The sequence below is a fragment of the Elaeis guineensis genome, chromosome 8 (assembly GCF_000442705.2).
Source record: "Elaeis guineensis isolate ETL-2024a chromosome 8, EG11, whole genome shotgun sequence".
NCBI lineage: Eukaryota > Viridiplantae > Streptophyta > Magnoliopsida > Arecales > Arecaceae > Elaeis > Elaeis guineensis.
In genome coordinates this window covers 92,267,290-92,273,289 of record NC_026000.2, presented here as the reverse complement: position 1 = coordinate 92,273,289, position 6,000 = coordinate 92,267,290, and positions in this window count along the sequence as shown.

Genomic DNA, 6,000 nt, shown 5'->3' with positions numbered 1-6,000 from the left:
GAGGATTACTCAGGCCTAGGTTTTGCTAAATTGAAACACAGCGAGACATTCTCTTCCTAAAGTTAATCAGGAGTGGTCAATTCCATCTTGACTCACACACTGACTTCACAAGTACTTGACTGTACCCAAAAACCTTTCGAACCTATATTAAAAATATAGGCAGTCCGGCACCAAAGCACAGTGAGTTGCTTGCAAGTCACCATGGTGATCTCAGGTCGGAGGGACACTTATATCCATTAGTCTTAGTTAACTACTCTTGACAGTAGAGTGTTATATTGGTTATGTTCAATACAGATATACTCCTACATCTCACCTGGATGCCATACCAGTGTCTCCACACTACTTGATTACGAGGACAACCAACGCATATGGCATACAGCGACCTGCACTTGATTAGTTATCATCCTTGTTAATAACTTATCATTTGACTGTGAACAATTTAAGAACCATCCGATAAATTCTCCTTTATCGATTGATTGTGGTTCTAAGGACTTCATCATAATTTAGGAGTTCATTTAAGGAAGATAGAACTTTTATGATGAACCTGCCAAATAACTATTATTATTAGATAATTAATATACTAATTTCAATCATCTACCACTTAGATGATAGGCTTTAGGATATATTTTTCAACAACTCTCACTTGTACTAAAGCCAATCAGAATGATATCAAATATCCTATCTTCCACTTGAGTTCGTAGAACTTCTTAGTTCTGAGGCCTCAACAAATGGGTCGGTCAAGTTCTCCCTTTTCATCGATCTTCCAAAGATCGATGTCATCCTGATCTAAAATCAAAAGTGATAGTAATATAGAGTATGTTGGTCCTTCGATTCTTTAGCCAGATTTATGGCTCTAGTGCTACGATAGGACGGGACCATCGGTGGAGGATGCCACTCCAAACCTGTTAATGAAGCTCAGCAATTACACAGCTTACATGGCAACATCATATGCTACGATGTACTCTACATCACTAACTAAGTAGACTAAAGTATCCTGCTTGGAACCTTTTCAGCAGATTGCTCTTATAATTAGGGTATGATCTGACACTTTTTGTTGTCATCTTGATCTGACTAAAATCGAAACATCCACATGATTAAAGTCAGTATTTCCATATTTGAGTCACTGGATCTTAATATTTTCCAAATACTTAAGGATTGTCTATACAATCTTCCAGTGGTTCTTACTTAGATCAGACTGGTATCTGCTCACTACCATTAGTGAGCATACCATATCTGATCTTGAACATGGAGAAATTAGATGACACCCAAACCTTTATTCCTTGTAATGTTGGAAAGCCATTCCCGATTAAGAGAATTTCATCCACAGACAAACAAGGAATAACACTACAGAATATTTTATCCATTTATAAATGCAGGGTACCTCTTTGTTCATAACAAAGATATTGTTCAAAACGTATGTTCTAACTCTGGGATAATAGCAAAATAATCTTTATAGGTCTCCACCTTCCCGTCTGTGCTACTCTAATCTTTTTAAAAAATCCATTCACACCCAATGGGTTTTATTCCTTCAGGTGAATCATCTAGTGTCCATACACTATTGATTTTCATGGACTTCAATTTGGTTTTAATGGCTCCAAGCCACTTCTCAGAGTTAGACCACTACATTGCATTTACTTTAATGGGCTCTGAGTTTGATCTAATCAAATCCAATTCTGTAGGTTTACTAGATTATGTCGGTTCATTTTCTACCAGTCAAACTTTCAAGTTCAACTTGATAGGCATCAGTTCCTTCTCTAAGGAACTCCTTTCCAAAAGAAATGCCCTACTACTGATGAGCATCTTATATTTTTCAGCATGATAGAATTAGTAACCCTTAAACAACTATTGGACCATGAACCAAGTTTATCTGTATGTAAACCTTTGACATAGGCCGATCAACTCCAAACCCAAAGGTGAGAGAGTCTAGGTCTATGCTTGATCCATATCTCATATGAAATTTGCACAATAGACTAACTCAATATATTTTTAGAGTAAAACAAATAATCACACAAGAGCACAATCCTGAAACAGGCAGATTAGTGAACCCTATCGTGGATTGAATCATATCTAACAAAGTTCAACTTCTCCTTTCAGATACACTGTGTTCTGAAAAAGAATCCACTGAGAGAGAATCCAATTCTCTCCTAGATATGTCATCCTTTTCATCATTTGAATCATTTGAACATTTCAAATGATTTGGCCAGACGCACCCATGCCTAGATAGGTCGTCTGTAATGAAATATTAATATCTTCCTCTAGCACTTAAGTTCACAGGTCTACATACATCACTATGTATGAGACTTAGAACTTTATCAACTCCTTCATCTTTTTCATTAAAAGGTGACTTTGTCATCTTTTCAAGAAGATAAGACTCATAGGCTATCAATGATTCACAATCATTGATGTCAAGGTTTTCCTCTCAAGCTAACCCATTTATCTTGTTCTTGTCAAGATGACTAAGCCTATAATGCCAAAGATAGATATTCATGACATTATCTAACTTGGGTGTGTACATTACACTTAACAGGCTATGTAAATGTCATTTCCTTATTGTCCATGTATTATTGTAACATTATTCATAATAATACCACAATAATCTTCCTTTATGAATGATGATCATCTTTAGCCAAAAGACTAACAAAGATTATAAACAATGGACAATAGTAACAATTACTTTAAATGATAATATTTGAAAATAAGCTCTACAATTCCTAAAGTTAGGATTGGAATAAGACTTTCATCCCTAACATTCAAGAATTTCTCACCATTTTCAAATATTCCACTTACTTGTAGTCCTAGCAATAAATTGCATAAAACCATCGGTATCTAATACCTAGGTAGTGGAATTACATAGAGAAACTTTAAGGTGTTATCATATAACATCCTTGATGAGCAACCCTTGCTCCTTTCTCTTGTTCAGCCTATTATGGTCAAGGAAAGCAAGACAATTCTTCTTCCTATTATTGGAAAATATATTTCAAAAAGCCAATCGTCAAACTGTTGACGGTTGAGCAACCAAGTATTGTAATTGATTTGTTAATAAATAAAATATATTTGACATTTTCATCATAAGCTTTCATCTTCGAATGAACTCCATTATTATGATGAAGTCCTTAGGACTATTTAGATTCGATAAAGAGAGGATTTATCGATTAGTCCTTAAAACAGTTCATGACCAAATGATAGGCTGTTAATAAGGACGACAGCTTCTATCGAGCATAGGTCACTGTAGGCCATATGGATTGGTTGTCCTCTTAACCAAAGAGTGTGGAGACACTGGTATGGTATACAGGTGAGATGTACTGGTACATCATCATTGAACGTGACCAACTCCAGAGTATTCTGCTGTCGAGAATATCTCTGATGGGATATAGGTATAAGTGTCCCTTAGACCTGAGATCGCCTCAGTGACTTGCAAGCAACTCACTGTGCTTTGGTACTGGACTAACTGAATTTTTAATTCAGAGATGGAACGCTTCTGGGCACAGTCAAGTACTTGCTAATTAACGAAGTTGGGTCCTATAAGTCATCACTGTCTAACAGTGATTGGAGCAATTAAAGTTTAGCCTTATTTTGAGAAAAGAGAACAATGACCTAATGTATATGAATTATTTTAAACCTAGAGACTTAGACTTTAGTCTCAAGGTTCTTCCACTATTTTATTCAAATTGATAGCCTCTACCTCTAATTCGAAAAATTACTTTAATTTCCTAGTAGGTACTAGAATCCACATAGACTACACACAAGCCTGACTTTGGTCGGCCAACCCATGTGCATCTACAAGTAAGTTCATTAACCAATTATTTCTCCAAACAACTTCTAGTAATTTAATTTTGCCCCAGAAACCTAATCAGTAGCCTTTAGCCTCCACTGTAAGGATCCGATTAGGTCCAACCATTAACATGACCATACTTGGTGCATCTAACCAACAAATGATTAAGCCCAACTTTGATTGGCTAACCTAACCACCATTAGAGAGACACATCCAAGTTATCATATGATGAGTGATAATTTCATTAGTCAACAAGCACCAGGCCTTTGGGTCTGCAATGATTATTGAGTTAATAGACTCATTATCAAACACCTTAATGGGAGGCTATGACTCAGTTATCTCTATAACTTTGTCATTTTAAGGATCTAATAATTTTAAAAAATTTAAAATTATTAGTGATTTAAGAATAGAAAAGACATGGACCAATTCGCTCCCACTGACTTCATCAAGTCAAGTCCTCCCACTGACTTCTCAAGTCATTAACAAGGACTAGGATCAAATTTGATCCATGGGCACCCAGATCAGTCTCACTGAATGAAATCAGACTCTCTGATTTCCTATGTGACATGGGTTAGCATGAATCAATGAGCAACCTAATCAAGACCTGATTAACCACATTGACCAGGTAAGTATGATCGATGGGAGGGTCTACCAATGCTTGCCTTAGACACCATAAGAAATGACCAGGTAAGCATGCTTCCAATTAAAAACCACCGATCAAGTTTATCTTAGACACCAACTGATTTATCAGTTTTGATTTGGTCTGCCTAAAGACTTGGGCTCAGCCGCTGAGCCACGATCAGTGTCCATTTGTTAGATATATGGACTTTGATCAACTACAACTATTGAAGTGATCTATAGAAATGACTTAATCCTAATTAATTTTTAATTAAGTTTGATCAATTTCTTAACATAGTCCATATTTAATCTAACCCTAGGTCTAACCCAGTTAAAGATCTGATCAAAGCTAACCCATTACCCTTTAACCCATATTTTATGAAATTGTCTTAGGATCTTTAAATCACAAACCTAGATCCTAAACAATCACTTATTTTTTTTAATTAAGTTCATGACTGAGGGTTGGGGTTTGGCATTTTGAAAAATATTTTTAACTTTTGAAAGGTTTAATACAATCTAGTGTTGTTTCACTAAATAGGTCGACTCATTTCAAAAATGGGTTGGCTTATTTTACTAACAAACACTAATAATTAAAATCAGTCAAAAATATAATTCAGCAAACTTTTCAGTCGAGCTGGCATGCTGGTCGAGCTGACTTGCTGGTCGAGTCGGCCCGATCAACAAATAGAACCTTCACAAGATCCTGTTCTAGGTTGATTTTAATCTATGTACATTATATAAAAATTCATAAAATAAAATAGACTTAATCTAAAATATTCATGATAAGATTTATTTAAACTCTTTTAAATTTTTTAGATCGCAACGTACCAGGACAACCTTTGCACTGTAAGGGGTAAACCTCACAGCAGGACAACCTACAGTCCTGTGATCATTATTTTATTTTTTAGATTTATTTTAATATAATTATGAACATGTTATAAAAGAACCTGGATGCTCTGATACCACTATTGGAAAAGATGCAGGGTTTCATGCATGAATTTCAAAACCTTTTTGAAATATAACGTAGCGAAACATGTAAATTAAATAATTTAATCTACAAATGCATGTAATCAAAATCCTACAATTAGGATCTATAACATGTCATATTGTATTTATAAATTAAAAAATAAAAAATTTGGTATTGATCAAATCAATAACCTAGATTTGAAACAGTTTCAGATCTAAAATCTAGATCATATCTAGATAAAAGAAGAGATCAGATCTCTTACCTTCATACGGATCGAGAATTTCATGGTTGATTTTTTTTGTTGTCTTTAGAGCCGCATACGCGTTCGGCCTCTACAGGTGATCCACACGAGGCTACAACAAAATTGAAGGTTCATCGAATGAAGATCCGCTCGAAGTGCTAGCTTCTTGCAGATCCCTTCGGATGGTTAATCTAAAAAATATTCTTTGGATCTTTTGGATATTCCAAGAGATAAAGAATATGAGAAGAAATAAGAGAGAAGTCAAACCTTTTGATCTTCCTATAATTAAAATTAATATTTAATAGAAGAAAATCCTAAGAGAAGACAGATCTTCTCCTTCAGTCCATCAACAATTGATATCCTGAAAATATATCTATGCTAGGACTTGAGAAGACCTTCTTC